The sequence below is a fragment of the Macrobrachium rosenbergii genome, chromosome 11, assembly GCF_040412425.1.
Source record: "Macrobrachium rosenbergii isolate ZJJX-2024 chromosome 11, ASM4041242v1, whole genome shotgun sequence".
Lineage (NCBI taxonomy): Eukaryota > Metazoa > Arthropoda > Malacostraca > Decapoda > Palaemonidae > Macrobrachium > Macrobrachium rosenbergii.
The window spans coordinates 38,728,117-38,749,445 of record NC_089751.1 but is presented as its reverse complement, the minus strand read 5'-3'; the positions used below and the strand labels follow the sequence as shown (position 1 = coordinate 38,749,445).

Here is a 21,329-nt window from a genome sequence, read left to right as displayed (position 1 = left end):
GCCTCCTCCCAAGCATAGGAAGAGTCTGGCAGGGACTGGTTTAGGAGAGCTGATAATGCCAGATAGCCATCACCTCCACTACACAACCAGAAAGATGCCTTTCCAGGCTGTCTGTCGATACCTGGGACCGGCAACAGGCTCGACTGAGGGGGCGAATACACGTGTGTAACCCCCGACCTCCCTTGGACTTCCAGTATGTCTCCTCCCCGGTTATATGGGAGTATGACAAGGACCTTTGTCTAGGAGAATTGAGGGACGAGTAGACACCTCCTCCACTGCACAGCACTTCACTATCACAAGGTTAACATCTGTTAACCTAAAACAAGACTGGCAATGGCATGAGAAGGAAGCGAGGGAGCCAGGCGTGGGAGCAAGTGGATAACATGGGCAGGAAGGTTAGCAGTAGGAGAGAAATGGCTCAGATGGCACCAGAATCCCAGTAACTGGTGCCGAGCAGCGCCCGAGAGCGGACGCTGAGGCGCCAGAGAGTGAGTCCCGAGCACCCGAAGCGCCAATAGTGGCCGCCAAGTGCCCAAAAGCCGGCGCCGAACATTCTACAGTTGGCGGCCATCAAGCCAGTAGAAAAAGATACGTCTTGTCCAAGGGGGCCGATCTCTGAGACGGAGTGACGCCTTTTGAAGTAAAGGAGCACCAAAAGTCCCCTCTTCTTAAGAATACCCATGGCGTACAGACTGGCTAACTCCTGTGTACTATCACGAATGCCACTGTCAATACAGGAAAGTACTCCCAAGATATCCCACGAGATCTCTTGAGGTAACAAAGAACACTAAGTTTGTGCACCAGAGAGCCCACCGCCCAGTCAAGGAAGCTCATCACTTCAAACACCTTAAAAATATTTTTAAGAAGGTGCGCAATTTCCGAGGCCGAGAACAATTTTGGTTGAGGAGAAAGCTGATCTAGTCGAATAGATAAGGCCGGAGAAGCCTCCTTGAGAGCAGGAAGAGACTCCCAGGGAAGGAGCTTCTCCGGTCGCATAAAACCTGTAGCTCGACCTGGACAATTTGGAAGGAGGGGAACAAAAACTGCTTTGCCTTGTTCCCTCTCCTCAGAAAACCAATCTTCTACTTCCTCCAGTGCCTTCCTTGCTGATGAGGAAAGAACTAACTTCGGTAATTTCGAAGGACCAGCTGAGGGGGCTTCCATAAAGAAAGTCGAAGCAGGAACGGAGGGAATAGCTGGCGAGAAGAAGCTTGGATGGGTTGCTAGCAGGAACCTCAACAGCACAGAGTACGCCAATGAAGGCGCATCAGAAGAGACAGGAGAAAGCGATAAGTCCGCTGTTGTCTGAGCTGTAGGGGGAGCCTTCTGAAGCAAACTAAGAATATTATCCAGTTTGCTCTGAATCGGGTCAACTGCAGGAGGAACAATGTCCGAAACGACACTACTAAGAAGTGGTGGAGGAGCAGGTGCCAATGGGCGCTCGGGAGGCACTGTAGAGATGGGAGCCAGTGATGAAACCTGTTGGTGAATAGGCGCCAGTGGGTGCTCAATCGCAAACGGGAACTTGGGTGCTTTGATGCTAGTTGCTGGCCGCTCGGGCGCTGATTGTAGAGACGAAGGTGCTGGGTGCCCAACTCTTGATGCAGTAGCTCCTTTATATGATGAAGAACGTCTCCGTGGCACAAGACACTTCGGCACCAATCTATGATCGTCGTCAGAAGAAGCAGAAGAGAATTGTTCGGGGCTATCCCAATGACTACACGATGGGGCGCACTGAATCCTTGCCCTTCTTGCAAGGAACAGGTAAAGAAACTTCAAACTCCACTGCACACCACTTCAGCAGGCGCGACTTGTCCGCATAGCGCTGCGTGCGTATGGGACTCAAATCCTCTGAGCTGGTGTACATACAATGAGCGCTCACTTGAAGACCTTTCCAATGGCCTTTAGTTGGAGTCTGGGATTCATCAACAGAATGAACCGAGGGGGAGACTGCTCGGGGGCAGACCCCACCGACCTCCCTTAGGTTGCCAGTTTGACTCCTCCCAGGTGCTGGGGAGTGTGTCAGGGACCTTGGCCTAGGAGAATCGGCAGGCTGAACAGCCACCTCCTTCACTACCACTGCACTTGCACTGGGCACCATGGGGCACCTATTAACTTGAAGCAAGTGTTGATTTTCACCTCCAGACCGACAGTGGTGTTGGGGTCGGAAATGTGAGAGCCAGGTAAAGGAGAGGGTTGCACAGGTGGAGGAGATGGAATGGGATTAGAAAAAATTACAGGAGCAATTGCGTCCGACTTAGCGGATAAATCCTGACTAGCTAAAGCTTTACTAGATTCCCTAGCCATAGCTTTCCTCTTCCTATCTCTAGCTAGTTTCTTGATATGTGCATCTAAAGTCTTCCACTTCTTAATATCCCAGTCATTACACTCCCCACGACGTAAATTTACTGAACATGTTTGTCCCCTACATGGAATACAAACGGTGTGTGAGTCGTAAGATTCTTTAGTTAGTCTAGTATTGCAGCCTTTGCTGCAATACCTAATGCTAGCACTACTAGTATCAGGCATCCTAGGAAAGTCTAATGCAAGTCCACAAAACGGGCAAAGAGTCGTCAATCAATGATCAGAATTCGCCTAACACCATGTTAATTATGCTGAGAGGCTAGGAAAATAAATACTTCACCAATTAAGGAGAAGTCAAACAACCAGCAAAGTATAAATTCCAAAATTCGAGGTGCTGCCAACCACAGTCCTTCACCCAGAGCCGGCAGAAACAAATTGAAGCTCTTTGCTATGTTGTACCTTCTCTTACACCCAAAAGTGGGTGGGGCATGTCGCCATAACCATAACAAACTAGCTGACCCGCAACTTCAAAATTTCAAGCTGCCGGTTAAAAGAAACTAATAGCTATGTAATTACTGGGTAAGTTATTTATATAAAAAAAAATTAGTTTTGTAATGTCCCCTTTAAGACCACTTCTCCTATGGACAGCTCTACCAAATTTTAATGGACCCTCCAGTCACAAATTAGGTACATACATCTCTCTATAATTGAACCTTTCTCTATGCAACCTCCAGTAATAATACTTTTGTATTTCCCATACGGGTTTGGAGTTTCATTTCACATGCATTAGGATGTAAACATCATCTGGAAAAAATGTTGCAAACATTTTTACCTTGACTGTTTCCCCCTAATCGATGAACCCTGCTTCTACCGAGATGGTTAGAATTCTTCTGGCCCTCTGTTTTTAATAGTTTCCTCTACAGAACCTTTACTAAAAATAAACCTCTTAACCCAAAACTTAGGGTTTAAATACAGTATTCTTAAAATCCCACTTAGACTAAAAAATCTGTCTTTGTGCAGCACAATTTAAGACTGCACTAGGAACTGAATGTTATCAGTCATAGGCAGTCTTTGATAGGTTTAACATCTACTACTACACAGACATGTAGAATCGATTATCATTGTCTTAACTTTACTGGCTGAAGATCTAGATGATGAACAAACTTGGCCAAGCTGGCCTTCTGCCTTCAGTTTCTTCCAATTATCATTCTTGAAGTTGAGCTACCTGAAGGAAAAAAGAAAGACTTATTAGATCCTGATATGGTAATTTTAAATCACTGCCCTCTTCAAGGTTATAAAATCTTTGGAATGTCTAATTAATGCCTAAGCTGTTAGATGGTCTTCCCAATGCTGTACATCAAACTGAGTTGCAAGAGATTTCAAGTTTTTAACATCCTATTACTGCCTAATTAACATCCCTTCAAACAATTACTACCAGTACAAAACACTCAAACTTTAAAGAAGACATGACTCTACTGGAAAATGTATGAAATGGCCACTAGGAAGTTAAGATTTATGTGACAGTGACTACTGCATCACAAACCATCATTATATAAAAGGATATGGCTCAAGAGTTTGTTGTTATTACACAGCCCATTAGACCTACTTGCAAAGATTTTCTGTAGAAATTACAGTGCATGTACATTTAATCCATTTTTTACATTTGGACTCTGAACTCTGAGTGGATTTCACAAATACCATAGCATATGAGGCCACAGCTTTACGTACAAAAAACTAAGTAAACTTTCATCTATTGCAGTTCTTTCAAAGTGTATTTAATTAGGCCATTTTCATCATCCAATTCAAGAGCCAAATTTGCCTCATTCTTAACCTGTCCTAATAAACACCAACAGCATCTTCCACAGATCATTGCATTTTTTCCTTAAATTTGTTCTGTCACACAAGACAATGATGTACAGGAACTCAAACTCTTGGGATAACATTACTTTGACAAAAATACCATACGTAATTACAACTGGAAATACAGTACCACAATACTCAATATACTAATCTTTCATTTCAGTAACTGATGTACAATGTACTGTCATGTTATACTATCTGAGTAGTTCATACCCAGAATCAGTTTCCATTGCATCAATCTCCTCTAAATTCCAAATACCTTTTAACTTTCAAAAATTCCAAATACATTTAATTTGCGCTATACAGTAAATATGGCTTTTCAAATTCTTGATTCTTCTAGTGCTACCACTCACTACACTCAAGTTCCCTAATTGTCTTTTTATATGAGCACATTCAAGGAATAAACAAAGAATCAGAATGGTACTTTCAATCTGCAAACTATAGAAAACCTCTCATTGGATTTAATACTATTAAATATTTTAATAATTACCCATGATAATGTGGGTTTTGATGGCATGGTTTATTTCCAAAGGGGCCCTATTGGCCATCATTTAGTCTATTGGGTGGGTTCTTTGTCAGCTTTCATTTACTATTACCTTGACAAAATGTTCAGTAAAAGCATTTACCTCCAGGTTCAAAGTGCCCATCTGTATGGGTACAAGGACCCAAGGAGGAGCAGGGCCTTCAATTTCTAGAGAAGAAGTTAGTGCAATTACAGGTCTTAGTGGCTACAATATTCCATTTCAAAACTAACTAATTACACTGTAGTATGCGACAAAAAGGTCTTTATGGTGCCTTAGCAACGTACAGATAACTGAAACTTGCATGTCTGAGAACGAGCACTGTTAAGAGTGAAAAGGTCAGAGCTGAGAAACGAAAGATAAAGAAAATGTAACTTTCTTCATACTGGTAAACACAAACAATCACATTGTTGAAAGTAATCATTAGTGGAAAAAGACTGGTACCAAGCTGGTAAGGCAACCTTGAACAGAAGATAACGAAAATCAAAAGAGGTCTCTGAATAAAAGTCACATGTGCCAAAGGATCTCCTAAAGAGAAGGTCAGGATAGTCAAAAGATCCTTCTGAACATAAAGTGAAGTGTCAAAAGATCTCTCAGAACAAAGGTCAAGAGTCAAAAGATCTCTCAGACCAAAGGTCAAGAGTCAAAAGATCTCTCTGAACAGGTGGGGTGAGTTAAGATCAAGTTAAAAGAGGTCTTTACAAGGGGTGACAGTTAAAGTTTTTAAACACTTCAGACAAGCAGTCAAATGCTTAACAGAGACTCCTGTAAAGGTGTAATTTCTGTTGTCACCCCACACAGAGCCCAAAGGCCTAAGGAGTGGATGTATGTTGACAGGCATGCATAAGTCACAGACTGTTGAGCTGTAAAAAAGATTAAGGTATAAAAAGGATAATGGAGAAGTGCTGAGCTGTAAATATGATGAAAGTAAACAAAGGATAAGGAAGAAGTGTTAGGAAAAATCTCTTATTCCGGAACAATACAACTCTTTGCAGGACCTATATTTGAAAAGTCCCTTTTCACCCAAATTCTTTACAATGCAAAGAACCGTGGATTTTTCAGCACAATTTCTATCCTCATTAGGTCAATATTTTCAGCACCTGATACTACCTGTCTTGACAATACCTTTGCCGTATTCAAGAGACTTGACACCCCACTGAAAGCAGCTTAGAAAACTGCAGAACTGAGCTTTCCTATATAAACTGCAATTATTTAGCATCCTACAATCTATTTCCATTATTTCTGCCAATGTTCTAATTTTCAGTTTTATGAAACTTGCTTGAAAAATTAAGATAATGCCATTCATTAAAATCAATGGAAAATGGACCCCTTTATGGTGTGTTTCTATAATGACATAAACATTTCTATCATAGCATGAAGCATTCACAAGCATGATGAATATGTCCTCAAGGTCTAGCTCTGAGATTAAGAGTAGCTGTCAACCTTGTAAACAAACAAGCATTTTTGAAAGCCTTTTCATAGTAACAAACTGAAAAATTGCAGCTATCAAAAGTTTGTGAAACATCTAAGAGCAAGGACAAAATCATTCAAGAAAGTTATCACTTATATAGTTCCCAAAATGGCACATTGTAGATGGTAATGAAGATACCTTCTTAGGCCACTACCGGCTGCATGACTTTCTGCCTTTTAACTTTCCATTCATTCCATTTAAAAGCTTCTTCATATTTATTTAAAAATTATCGAACTTCGCTAGCTTTTTGGTCAAATTTTCAACTTTCATTTTAATTGTCAATTTTCAGGAAGGGCCAATCCACGAGTGTCTAGAAATGATCTCGAGGGACTCTTTTCATAATAATAAGACCAAAAACATTTAATTAACCCCAGAAACAGGTTGCTAAGATTTTGTGCACAATAAATGGTGGACTGCAGTGAATTTCATTTTAATATATGAGTTTTGCAAATAAACCAAACCCACATAATGAATATTTATATCAAATATATTCATGACAGAACATGAATGTTGAATGCAAATACAGCTCTGTACAAAGTAAAATTTTACTTGAAATCATCACTGCATTCTGGACTTGAAAATATCATTTTCCTGTATTTAAAAATATACTTTGAGCATTTATTATACTCATTTCTTTAGTAAATGATCTAACCAAGCAGACCTAACTTAGGGTACCAGTTCCTTACACTAGTGCATGATGTTAATTTGAAAACATTCCATAAACTTACCTTAATCTGAGTGAGTACTATCGATGGCATTAATATTCTTGTATTTAATTTTCCCCCCTCCCAAAAACCTAACCTTCCTACTGTGGTTTCACAAATTGTAGGATTCATGGTTTGGGGTACACCATCTACAAAAGTAGTAATTTGCTAACAAAACGAATGTCAGAAACTTGCAACTCCCACATTAAAACACACAAAAATTATATTTTCAAGTCCAACATGCAATACAGGTTTGAAATAAAATAACCTAATATCCAAATGTTGCATCAAATCAAAGCAAAGTTGTTTACATGCTACATATTGACAGGCTCAACTACAGTACTGTATGTTACAGTAAGCTACACCCTAGGCCTAACGATGCAGTTTCTAACCCTGGGCTACAAGGATGCACTAACTAACCCTGGTAACATTTGTATTACAGAATTTGAAACTTTCAGTAGAAAGTACGGTAAAACAATAGAAGAGATCCACACAAACTATTACCTTGGAAACTGATTTATTCTATACATACTATAAGTGTTGCTGATGAAGGGGGTGGTGTTGTTTTTGTCGATCAATTATTATTAACCTCATATCTCTAGCCTATCCATCGCTGAGGACCATTTGGGAACAAAGAGTTTTGGGTGGAAGAAATCGCTGGGAGAAAGACCAGACTATCATGTTGTTGTTATGGAATAGTTCCGCACATGTGCAAGTCATTAGGGAGCCATATGTTCAAAAAGGGATTGGCTAAGGAAACCTATCATAAAAGGCACTATACTAACCTAACATACCCTAGTAGGCCGTGTTACTGAGCTGAGGGGCACCCGGTGAAAGAAACCACTTTTTACCAAAGTTCCCCCCACCCCCCATCGCACTGTGCATGCACAATAGCATTCTAGGATGGCTAGCATACAATAACATATGTTCTGAGATTAATTACTGTCAACTGACAAAAAATATTCTTGAATAGCCTAAGCAACCAAAATACTACAAAAAAATAAATTTCCAAGGTTATAACTTATGGGAGCTGTTCAAAGTTCTACCGAAAGCACAAACCCCACTTACCTTCAACACCTAATGGTGGATGACTTGAAGTCAATATCCTCAAATAAATAAACCTTGTTTGGACTTATATTGAACTTTTAAGTTACAAGTTCATGATAATGGCTTTTGTTCAAAACTTCCAAACCAGATGACATCACATTCAAAATTCTAAACTTACCGATTGTACAATAATACAATTGTTCATTTGCCGGCAGTGGGCAAGGAGAATGGACACAACGAAAAAGGAGGAAACTCATTGTAACGGCTCCAAGTATAGTTCCAGTTTGCCTGTACCTTGTGCAAATTATGCGGAGCAATGTTAACGTGTTTATCTTGGAAACAGTTAAAAATGAATATTATTAATTCATATAAAAAAACGATATTAAGGACGTTTCATAAAGAAAAGCAAAGTGGATTTTTGAGAAGTTAATACACATCTATCAGTAAAGAGTGGATTCTTAAGTACTATGAAGTGACACGTTTCGTGAAGTAGCAGTTGAAATCGAAACTAATATTTAAAAATGGGATTATTTTTATAAAAACCATCAATTCATAAGATATTTAAAGAAAATTGACACTCGTGTCACTTAGAATATTAAAAACTCCGAACAGAACACATTAGCGTAATTAACATCTGTGTATACACACATAATATAAAATATGTTGTTAGCATAGGAAACTGATGAAAATAGGAGTATCCTAAGTACTTAAATATAAAGCAACAAAACAGAATTTAGCAAGGCAGAGAGAGAGAGAGAGAGAGAGAGAGAGAGAGAGAGAGAGAGAGAGAGAGAGAGAGAGAGAGAGAGAGAGAGAGAGAAAGAGAGAAGGGGGGTTGGGGTACTGGTTACTCACCTGTTAAAATTTTCCTCTGAATGTATGCATCAGAGGTAGAATTCATTGATGTCCGGAAAGAGTTGTTCACCTCGGTGTTTATCGGTACTTAGCCAACTTCTAGGAACATTCTGAAAAGAAGAGAAGTTAAGTATTCCATAGTTTAACCAGACTACTGAGCTGATTAACAGCTCTCCTAGGGCTGGCCTGAAGGATTAGATTTATTTTACGTGCCTAAGAACCAATCGGTTACCTAGCAACGGGACCTACAGCTTATTGTGGAATCCGAACCGCATTATAGCGAGAAATGAATTTCCATCACCAGATATAAATTCCTCTAATTCTTCATTGGCCGGCCGGAGAATAGAACGCGGGACCAGCAGAGTGCTTGCCGAGAACGATACCCAACCTCCCAATGAGGAACTTGAAAGGAAGAGCAAAACCTAATACTGTAACTGACAAAACCTAACAAGACATCATATTCTTTACAAGAGTCCCTTCCTCGTATTTCGCTTACTATATTTTCATCATAGTAAGTTCAGAGATGTTGAAATCTGGACAGGAAAACAGAAGAAGAAAACATCACCACGTCAAAGTTTTACAGGGAGATCCTCCTCCGACATCTTGTAAAGTTTTGGACGAACGTGAAACAAAAAATGACCACAAGTGAAAAGAGGCTAATGAGGGCCCCACTCCAAAGTAGAAGTGAAAATATAAGCCACATAAAAGAATAAACTTCAAGATTATTATTTTTTCTAGAGAAACAATTTTGAGGTGGTGCTCGAGGAAGAGAGAAAAAAAGGCCGATGAATGAAAAGAAGAGGAACTTCTTTGATGTTCGTGGAAGAAAAAATATGAGGCCACTCAGGGCGATGAAAAAATAGGGGTACTCTTGACATTTTTTCCAGACATCTGTAGATGTTCAAGAGATGCAAGAGTGACCTGAATGACGTGAGCATGGAGGTAATAATGAGACAATGAGAGCCACTCACAGGTGGTCTTAAAACCAAGAGATGTACTCACCACATTAATGAAGAGACACTTATTCGTACATACGCCGTCACTCGGGTGAATGCACCAACGTGCATTTATACATGTGGGCTTAGCATTACAACCCACACAGATTTATATATACATACATATATATATATATATATATATATATATATATATACATATACATATATCAATATATATATATATATATATATATATATATATATATATATATAATATATATAATTCACACTTGACATTTTTATACGCTCAGATACCTCTTTTATCGAATTCATTTCACATTTGAAATAAGTTACACCCAAGGGAAGTATGCATGATAATTGCATCTGCCCAGGTCCGGATTCGAGCCTATGCCAACTGGGTTTGATACAGAATTAGACAATTGACTTACCAACTATTATATCAAGAGACCTTCTAAGTTGATTCCGACTCTGCTGCACACAGTCCTTTAGGTCACACATGCTGTACATACAATCTATATCAACCACTCTACACTATAATAACTAAGTGCCAAGTTTGGAAAAGTGACTATTTTATGGAGTGTTTGACCACTATTTCACATATAGTACTTTGTCAACAAAAGCTGATTACAATCACTGCAATAATGATTCATTACCGTGAATGAAACCAGAATTGTATTACAAACACCACTGTCAATTTTTCTTAGAAATCTTCTACTAGCTGTACAGAAGTGCCTTCTCAAATTATTCAAAAGAGCGTCAGCACTTTCGCTGTGAATGTTCTGGTGGCGAGAATCGGAGTTGTACCAATATTTCCCCAATAGTAAGCTTATAAATGACATAGAGGGTGAATGACGCTGTGTGTGTGTGTGTGTGTGTGTGTGTGTGTAGCCTATGTGTGTGTGAACGGGGTCCGGTGCAGTGCTACTGAGCCTTCTGTGGTTGGTATTAATAAGCCAACATTGTGGAATATTTCATCCACGATTCAGCAGTTAATGCATGAATGTCGAAGTGAGCAATATCCTGTTCTTACTCGATTGCAACTCCACTATGGAAAATGGCTGAAAAGTTAAAACAAAATTCAAAATTCTCTCAAAATAAACTACATTTTTCCTAAGTGTAAAAGCTTTCATGTTACGGTATGAATAGGGGCTATCTCTTGCATGAAGCTACGTGTAGTCATTAATGTTTACAGGCAGGGTTACAGGTGTAGTCGTTAAGTGTGGGTAGAGGCCCTTCACTCACCACTGAGCCCTTACTTTTACCATAGGCTACAGGGAAAATGCGGTGGTGGTGAGAGGCAGGACATCTGATAAAAGCAGGTTTGTATACCTACATAATATTCGTTTCGATGAAGTATACAAACCTTTGCCTTATAATGTGGTACACACTCAGAAGGTGGGAGGCACTCTCTAATGTTGTGCAGTGCTTGCAGAGCAGTTTGGCCATGATAATATAACGACTACAGGCAAGTTCGGTAACTACCTTGAAACCTGCGATTCATGCATGGGCACCATTATTATAATGCTAATTTTGAGTAAAGGCGCCAAATATTATGATAATTTTGATGTGTATGAAATCACTGTGAAAATTCTAGAGCTATACGGCATATTCACTAAAAATAAGGTAGCTAATCAGAAACAACGTAACCTAACCTAATGCAACCTTCATTATTAGTCAAGGTTTGTCGTGAGGGCCAAACTGTCGAGGGAACCGTTTCTAGCACCAATACCATGAGAGTTGTTATGCGTTTATATAAATCGTTAATCATCAAATGCACATGATTCTGTTGCAACATTTTCAACTGAATTCTATTACAGATAAAACGGAAAATTTATCTTGGAGGAAAAACTTATCTTGGAGGGGAAAAAAAAAAATCCCCAGCCCATGAAGGTTAAACAAGATGCGACCGGATGGCCTGTGTTCACTTTTGCTCTCTCGATAAAGCAAATGCAAAACAGTTAACACTGCTTAAAGTAACATTCGCATTTTTCCATTTCATCATCAATCAAGTCATTGAAAATTTTCTTCGAAACGTCTGTAGACAATGAGCTGATGACACTTATGGTGCCGGGGTAGCCACACATGGTTCAGTAATATACAACACCCTTGCGCTAATTATCGGATGAAATGTTTGCCTATTTTATCGCTAAGTAGATATTTATGGTTCACTGTTTTATGACGAAAGAATGAACTTACGACAATCATATCTGAAGAAAAGATGTACCATAAGTACTGACACTGCATAATAATGTTTAATGCAGCCATCTAATTACCACTAACGTCTGGCAGTATACTGTACTACTAACAGTTAAAACTCAACGCGTGAGCATCAGAACGCCAAATTTAAAACATCTGAAAAGTACTACGCCAGGTGTTACACATGCGTTTTCAGTGGGTGGTAAATATTTGTACCTGGTGGCAATATTGCTGCTTAGCCACTCTATTGAAGTTATCAAAGAAGCTGATTAAAAACTTTCAAAGCCCTTGAGTGGGAAGAAATTAAAATGAAATGTTTTCAGGAATAAAGTTGTGTGGATAAAATGGAAATCCTGAAAATGTAACGAGGAAAGTTAGATGAACAAAGGTTGGAACTGGCTGAGTCGCATACGCTTAAGCAACGTTGAGTTTGGTCTATAGTTGAAATGGCAGCCATCACGCAGAGCCAGACTTGGTCGGCACATAAGCCTCTCAACCACCAGTGTGGCAGGGCGTGGGGCTAGCAACCTCATTTAAAATGGACTTGCTTTAAACCAAAACAAGGGTAAGAGAAAATTTATATATATATATATATATATATATATATATATATATATATATATATATATATATATATATATATATATATATATATATATACACACACACACCACAGTATAAGCGAATCCCGCAGGAAAATGACAGGCAGAAGTTCAGTACCAAGCGCTTTCACGTTTATTAAAGCATTTTTTTTTTTTTTGTGCCCAGACGATGCGTTAATAAACGTGAAAGCGGTTGGTACTGAACTTCTGCCTGTCATTTTCCTGTGAGATTCGTTTATACAATGAAGTCACGTGCATCCACTGTGATTTTTTTAAGGATATATATATATATATATATATATATATATATATATATATATATATATATATATATATATATATATATATATATATATAATACATATATATATATATATATATATATATATATATATATATATATATATATATATTATATGTATGTATGTATGATGTATGTGTGTGCGTGCGTGCGTCTGTGTGTGTGTGCGTGTGTATTCATTTACATAAAAAAATAATAAAATCGCTGATAGTCTTGGAAACCTGGAACAAGCAAGGTATCACACTGAGAAATCCGCCAGCAGACGATCTTTACCCAGAAGGCCTTTTGGAGAAAACAGAAGTACTCAGCCATCTTGAAGGAAAATGTCCGCTATGAATATTCATATGTGAAAAAAGATGTTGAGGTGGCTCTTACGGTCCTTTATGTAAGACAATTGTACTCGAAAAATATGAGGTTTTCGGTACCGGAACTCTCTCTCTCTCTCTCTCACCTGAAAGTAGAAAATATATCAGGTTTCTGAGAAAGATTCGAAAGAATAACAGCTGTAACTTTTTATCTTCAGAATTTTTCTTGTTTTTTACTTTTCATAAACTGGGTCGTTCAAGCAAAGCAATGAACAATAAAAATCACAGTTAGTTGCAACAATTGTTTGCATAAAAAAATGGTGTCATTATAATCAAATGAAACCACAGAGTAGTCGATGGCAGGCCTTATAAAAGAGGCTTTATCGGATAAAGTTCCTTCATTTTTATTGCACAGACCTAATGGCTTTACCTAATGTATAGTAGCCCCTAGGCAGCGAAAGATCTGTTCATTTATTAGCGATTTATTGATTAGTTTATGTTATCTGCTACTGAAGAAAGACTTCGACTATTTGGTATTTTTGTCTTGTGTTATTCTTGAATAGGTTCATTCTTGGTAAGGTTTGCTTAATTACCACGGATTGTTTGAAATGTCTACAACAGCCGTGAAAATTTATTTTTTCTTGAAAACGGTAATACCCTTTATATTATGTCCTTTCTCTCTCGTCTTACCGAACTTATTACTGATTTGTGTCACAAGGTGTCGCAACAACCAAGGTCATCTTCAAACTTACTTGTAATTTACTTGGAAAGAAAGCTGTCAGGTGACTTACAGTGACTTAGAGACTGAAAAAATCAAAAGGTCCTTCGTTATAAGTTAGTTTACGGTGTTCCTTAGCTAAAGCATTTCAACGAAATTTTTCATCTTTCTTTACCTATCTGCCATCTAGTGACAATAGTTACAGATTTAATAGGACCAAAATATTGTAAGTCTGGCACTTGTCCTACGACGTTTTACGAAAACGCAGACCCCCATGTTATAAGCGAGTTGCGTTTTTCACGAAAGCGTGTTTTTTATTTATTCATTTTTTTTTCCACATCAAAAGAGCGGCAGAAATTTGTACCATTAGCGCGTTAGCCAGACTACCGTCTGTTGCCCCCTGCTCACTACGGGGAGGTGGAACTAGGATTTTGAACTTGTCCTGCTGGGTACATTAGTTCCGTAGTTGTAAAGTGGAAGGTCTTGTAATATTTTCTTGACTCTGACCTTATCGAGTGGCCTCTGCTTTTATTCATGATTCTGGACCGGTTTGCCCTGTCTGCGGCTGGCGTATGTCACTGTTTGCGGTCACAATCTTTGAAGTTTCTATGAAGGGGAATTTGCACCTATATTCGGCAATTTTCTCCCCGAAGAGGTGACACCTGGAATATGCAGTCGATAATAAAGAAATATACAATTAGTTTTAAATAATTCAACCTCACTGACGCTATTAAGGCGTAATAGTTAAAATAAGTCCTCAGAAAAATAAAATATTAGTGAATACGATCACTGCTGCTTGTAATAGTAACAAGAGAAATGTGATAATCAGGAAACTTTAAGACGGGAAATCCAGTTACAGAAATATTTTCTCACAAGGAAGATCAAGAGGAAAATAATAAAGGATTCTTTTAAACTGTCCGATATTTTAATACCTTATGAGAGAGTTCAAGATTGCATAAACCATTCTACTTTTAAGAATTGAGCAAGATGAAATAATATTTGCTGTTGTAAATAAATGTAGCTTATAAATGTTTACAATGTGTACAATGCGTATATATTGTATAATCAAGATTTATGCATAAAAACATATGAAAATAAATAAGCTCGAGCGCCCACACACAAATTATATATGTATATATACACTGTATATACATATACTGTATATATATATTTGTATATATATATAAATGCTGTATATATCTATACACATATATATATATATATATAAATATATATATATATATATATATATATATATAAAATATATATATATATATATATATATATATATATATATATATATATATATATATATATATACTGCATATATGCAAAACAAGCAAAGCTCGCCAGGAATGTGTATCCCTGCACCAAGACCCAGACCTCCTGACTCTAATCATTTCATAACAATTGAGACAATGAATTCGAGATTCATTAACTAGGGGACTTAAAAAAGGGAGGCAAACACTCCCACTCTCATAAAAAGAAATGAAAAAGGAGTGGCTTTAAGTGAGCGAAGGCATCAAAGGACTCGCCGCTCTACGAGAGAGAGAGAGAGAGAGAGAGAGAGAGAGAGAGAGAGAGAGAGAGAGAGAGAGAGAGAGAGGCAGCTCGACGGCTAATGCCAAACTCATAAAGGGAATCAAGTTTGCCCAAAGATCGAAATTGCCAATTAAGCTGGAAAGCTCTGGCAATTATAATTAGCCCAGTATTCACTACTCTCTATGAGTGATAATTGATGAGGTGAATAGGGAAGGGTCGAATGGATAACGTATTATCGAGAGGGAGGAATATGGAAAGGACTGGGGGGTGCAAAATTATTTCAAATCCACGAATGGAAGTCAGCTGGGGGTTCTATGAATAGGAACAAATATGGCGACCGACGACTTACAGATCCAATGGACAAAATACAAAAGATGACAACAATATTAAATGATTCGAGTGTTCAGCGTAAGAAAAAGTTAGAAGCAAGAGCAGTACTCATGAAAGAGAAGCATCGTTTATAAGACTAGTTTGAGGTTGTGTGTGAGATGGGCAATCAGATACTGCATTAATTAGCTCTGATATATATATATATATATATATATATATATATATATATATATATATATATATATATATATATATATATATATAAATAATATAAAGCTTATGGAGAGGGAAATTTAGTTAGACATAACACCAAAAGATACGATAAACGTTTCTCTGGATAGAAAAGCTATTAAGTAACTCCGGGAAAAACAGAGGGTAGGATTAGGTTCCAATGCTTGGAACTCCGCAAAAACAGATGACAATCTGAAATCTCCTACACTGTTGACGTACTGGGAGGAACATACCAACCAACTCTAAGCGTGTGTAGTTAACCATACCTCAGATTTATTACATGTTTCCTTATGTCTATAATCGTATATCCCAACAGAACAAGCAGTAAGATGAGCTTGTGTTTTTCATCTGCTTCTTACTACGGTTCATTTTTGTTTGAGTGATGATTTTCACCTAAAAATTATACTATTTTTTATTAAGTTTAGATTCTCCACAGAAGTCGTCACTTTGGATGTGGTGATGGAACGATGTGTTTACTTACGGATCCCGCTTTCCTGTAAGTAACAGGTGATATAATAATCACCAACATTGTCTTCAAAATTTTGTGCATTGTTCACAAATTTGGATGAATTCCAAAAGCATTTACTTCTTGTCTTATTTTGGAATCTAAGTCTGTTCAGGACGTTTATTCATCTAATGTGATCTATACCTAAGATATATTTGCGAGTTTTAATACATTTTTTCCCTTGATCAGTTGAGTATTTTAGAATACTAGCTGTTTAAGATTACTAAAGTGTCATGGCACCGTACTAAAATTTGTTTGAATTACTTATAATGCTAAATAAATTGCTTACGAAAGTAAGATTATACATTTTTCTTGTACGATCTCCATTGCTATACGGGCATGAATCACTCGACGATAAAATCATATCTGAAAGATATGATTTTATCATAGCGTTAAGATGAACAACAGGAGCAGATGACAGGACATTTAGAAATGATACCGCAAGTACATAACAGTGTCAGCTGGGCTCCTCTGGGCACCAGAAGAGATGGAAGACTCAGACCTACTTGGATGAGACTATGGTACCGCAGGCTGGAGATGAGTGGAGATTTGTGGAAGTGAAACTACAGGAAAGACATGAGTGGTGGAATTTCAAAGACCCTTTGAGTCGCGCGGTGTGGGAGGCGATGATGATGATGATGATGATGATGATGGTGACGCCTTAAAGAAGCTACCTGTGTCGAATGTGCTTGTCTACTCGAAAATGTCTTAACGATTTCTGAATAGAACTGACTTTTTCAGATTATTACTCAAACAACTGGCGATAGATGCACAAATACTTAACGACCGCCGATCAGAACGTAGTGAACTGAGCCTTGAAGTCAAACGTATTTATTTTCTTCCAGAAATATTCGGCCTTTGGCTTAGCTGAATGTCGGTAATAGAATGAACGGGTTTTTTTATCAGTGGGTCATCTCCACTACGCTAGGATACCTTACTACCATTCTTCTGATATAAATTTTTCTTGGCTGTCATAATGTAATCCATTTCATCTGTCATTTTGTCATATTACAATTTTGTAGAGATTCGTGCTATCATATATTAGCCTGATATAGGACTCAAAGTTACATAAAATTAAAATGGTGGGGATTCTTACTATCTGTTTTTTAGGCAATCGCAGGTGTCACCATTCCGTATAAATATACCACATAACATGCAAAACTCTAGACCACTTACTCATACATATCTCATGATTTGAACCATAAAACTGAACTAGGGAGACCTTATAAAAACTCATCTTAACTAGAAATTACGGCTGTGTCTAAGGTCCATTTTATGAAGGTCCTAAATCTCATCTATTTCCTCTCACTCTCTACATCAACATTTCTACATTTATGAAGTTCTTTTTTTCATCTCGTCTTTTACAAATGGAAAAATTAGTCTATGATTATTAAGGCAAGTTTTAAAGCATATCTAATGAGTTTCTGAATCCACCTTTGAACTATAATAACTGTGTTGAGAACGGCATGAATAGTTTCACACGAGTCTCTGGTGCCTCCCCTGTACTTCAAAAGCACAATTAGCCTTCAACAGACGTTCTAGCAGCTAGGTGAAACGGCAATTTAGTGAAAATCACAATAAAATGTGCCTGTAGATTGTATAGATGGCATGGAGGGTATCCATGTCAAAGAATAAAATATTTCGCGAGTGAAAGAAAAGTAAAAATGCTGTTTACCAGTTAGGAAAGTAATCAAAGATCTGGAACTAAGCTGCTCTCCGACGCTGTGATTCTGTGTCCTTTCAGCAAGTAAGGCTGTTGCTACTTTAAGGAGAGAGACAAGAGAATATTTTATGAAGTTTAGAGTGGTGAATGGGAAGCTTCAGCATGTAAACAATACCCTAAATGAAAAAAAGAAAAGATACTGAAAGAGATAACCATGGACATGCAAGAAAAAGAAGGGAAATGGTGGAAACCAGTGATAAAGCATATGCTAGAGGCAAACCTGAATACAAGACAAATAAATTTAATTGCAAAGATACACATAAAAGATAGCTGTGGACAGCGAGATACTGATAGGTGAAAAGAAGAGTTAGATAATAAAGTTAACTTGAATTATACAATAAATGGAAATGTTAAATTTTAGATAAAAAACATACGACAATACCTTTGCATCAGTATTCTTTTTTTTTTAATGAGCAGACATACAAGGAGAAGTGTCAGCTGCAAGTCTGTGCAAATGCTGAAGATCCTATTCACTTATGTTTTTCTGCTAAGAATATAGAAAAGAAGTGAAATAGTTGAATTACAAAAGTCTTATGATATGGGCAAAAACGCAATGGGAAATTTTTATTGGGTGAAAATAATGCTAAAAGAAAAAAAGAAATATGCCATTTGTGGAGAAAAAGACAAATAAAAATAAAATAAGGAATCGTTCAAGACTGGAAGCAACTGGGGCACCGTTGCAATGGCAAAGCCTCAAGCCCGAATCTGAACCTGAAGGGACTTTCTAGTATATGCTATCAGGAGACTTTGCAGTGAACAAGTCTATCATATATGCTGACATTTCACTCAACGATATGAAGCACAATGCTTCTAAACACACAATGAAGATAATGCCTGGGCTGCATGACATGCGGTGACTGGTTGATTGATATACTCAATCAAAGTATCCAATCAGTCATTGCACGCTATGCACTATAAGCATGCGAGCTAGAACGTGGAGAGGCATGGAGATATAGAGACGATGATGGAAAAAGAGAATGTTTATTTTTTCACGGATGGAAATGCATTCCCTTGCTAACTATCTTTTCCGGCAACGGTTTTTTTTAGCAAATAAGTTCAACGAACATGCAACTTCAATGCTATATTATGACAATTTTTTAACGTATGACCGACAAGGAAGACAATAGTAGAGGCCGACTAATACACTGATTACCCATGTAGCTTTTGCAAGGAAGTACGTTAAACACACACACACACACACACAATATATATATATATATATATATATATATATATATATATATAAATTAATTAATTGTGGGTTATCTGGCGTCACAACTACCAGGGTCACTGACGCCGATATATATATATATATATATATATATATATATATATATATATATATATATATATATATATATATATTTGTATATATACAATTTATATGTATATATATACATATATTTATGTATATAATACTGTATATATATGTATGTATGTATCAACACCATATTCTTTGGAAGTTTGAATTTCAAGTCAATGGCCCCTGTGGGCTTGTTCCAAATGAATAGGTTTCATCTACTGAATAATAATAATAATAATAATAATAATAATAATAATAATAATAATAATAATAATAATAATAAATAATAATAACAATAATAATAATAATAATAATAATAATAATAATAATAATAATAATAATAATAATATATATACACATATATTACAAGCTTAATAGATGTACATATAGGCATCCACAGGATAAGTTCTTGTAAGCATGGGCTTATTCTTAATCATAAGCGCAATTCAATGAGAGGTTTTTTCTGGCCATGACCAGCTTCGATTTATGAACGCTCGAGGAATTCTAGTTTCAGCTTAACGTCTTTCTCTAAGCATAGCATCTATTACCAGTGAACTTCCATTATAACAAGAGCCTCCTCTTACGTCACTGTGTATTCCGTTACTCAAAAAGAGCTTTTGGAGATCGCAAGCTTCCGTCTAGGCTGAACAATTCACCCTCCACTCTTAACAGATTCCTTATCTAGAACCTGACCCTTGAAAACTAATAACTTTTTGTTGCCTGTTGCGAGCTCCATCTTTGGTCAAATTTTGGTAAAGATAGTCATTACCTTTTGCTCAATACTGCTTAGAGATAGACAAATTGACACACAAATCGAGCCAAAAAATAACCTCCTTCGTTGGCAGAGGTAATAGAACATTTTATGTATCTTGGAGCAAGTCTGAGACTTTTATTTATTACTGGAAACGCTACCTAATTTTCGTCAGGTCAAGCAGATTTCTTATTTTTACTGTTAAACTGCCAGTCATTAAAGTGAAAGTAATTCACTCAGTGTTTTTACTTCTCTCTTGGAGGCCTGAGCGGTAGATGGCAGTTAGAACTTAGATTCCCAACAATGCAAAGGTTTTACCGTACTGCCAGTCTCGAAACTTGAGTATTGTCGAAGTTACTCAGTATCAAAGGTCTAAGAATAAATCAGAATTGCGATTGATGACCCTTAATATATTCTAATAAGTTAATGAACATGTGGAAAGCTTGGGACGCAGACTCTCAATAATTGAACTCGAGATATACTGACCAAAATTTTGAAAGCAATCAGTTCAATTACGTTCTACTGGACCGGGTAGCATTTTTTTTTTGTCACGTGTGGGGTGGGTTTTGTCTAGCTGCAAGGACACAGAATGTCTTACTGCTACTTTCGCTTTCCCATCAAGGAAATATTATGTTGTTCTATCCTCACAGTTTTCCAAGTCATTATAAAAGAAAATTCGTAAAAAATTTCGAAACTGAATGAGTCTCTCAAGTGTTAAAGTGATTCATTATTGATACACATTGAAAACTAGTCACAGGAAGAGAGACGCTCGCACAAGAAGGATCTTGTTATGGAAGTCTAGACATCCCGTAAGTACTCTAAGGACACAGGATAAAAAAAAAAGGGGGTGGGGGGGAGGGGCCGAGGGAATCCGGCATTAAATTACGTTCTGCTTCCACCATCGATCTAAACCAAGGCACACATTTCGTCAATTTCTTCAACCCTACCCTCCTTTTTCAGAGAGAGAGAGAGAGAGAGAGAGAGAGAGAGAGAGAGAGAGAGAGAGAGAGAGAGAGAGCAATATGGGATATAACGTCTGGAATAATCGATGAAAAGGGCCAATCTGGTACATTGTCCCACTCCGTACAGCACAGTTCTTGA

The 21,329-nt window shown here is 37.4% G+C and overlaps 1 long non-coding RNA gene across 1 annotated transcript in view; it reads right to left on the bottom strand.

Moving 5' to 3' along the window:
* Nucleotides 1-2,876: 2,876 nt before the first annotated feature.
* LOC136843338 (uncharacterized) overlaps nt 2,877-21,329 on the bottom strand; it is a 41,612-nt gene continuing 23,159 nt past the window's right edge. Inside the window, exons 2-3 of the long non-coding RNA XR_010854528.1 lie at nt 8,763-8,872; nt 2,877-3,529 (exon numbers count right to left, since the gene is read on the bottom strand). This is a non-coding gene — a long non-coding RNA (uncharacterized lncRNA). The remainder of the gene's footprint in view (nt 3,530-8,762; nt 8,873-21,329) is intronic.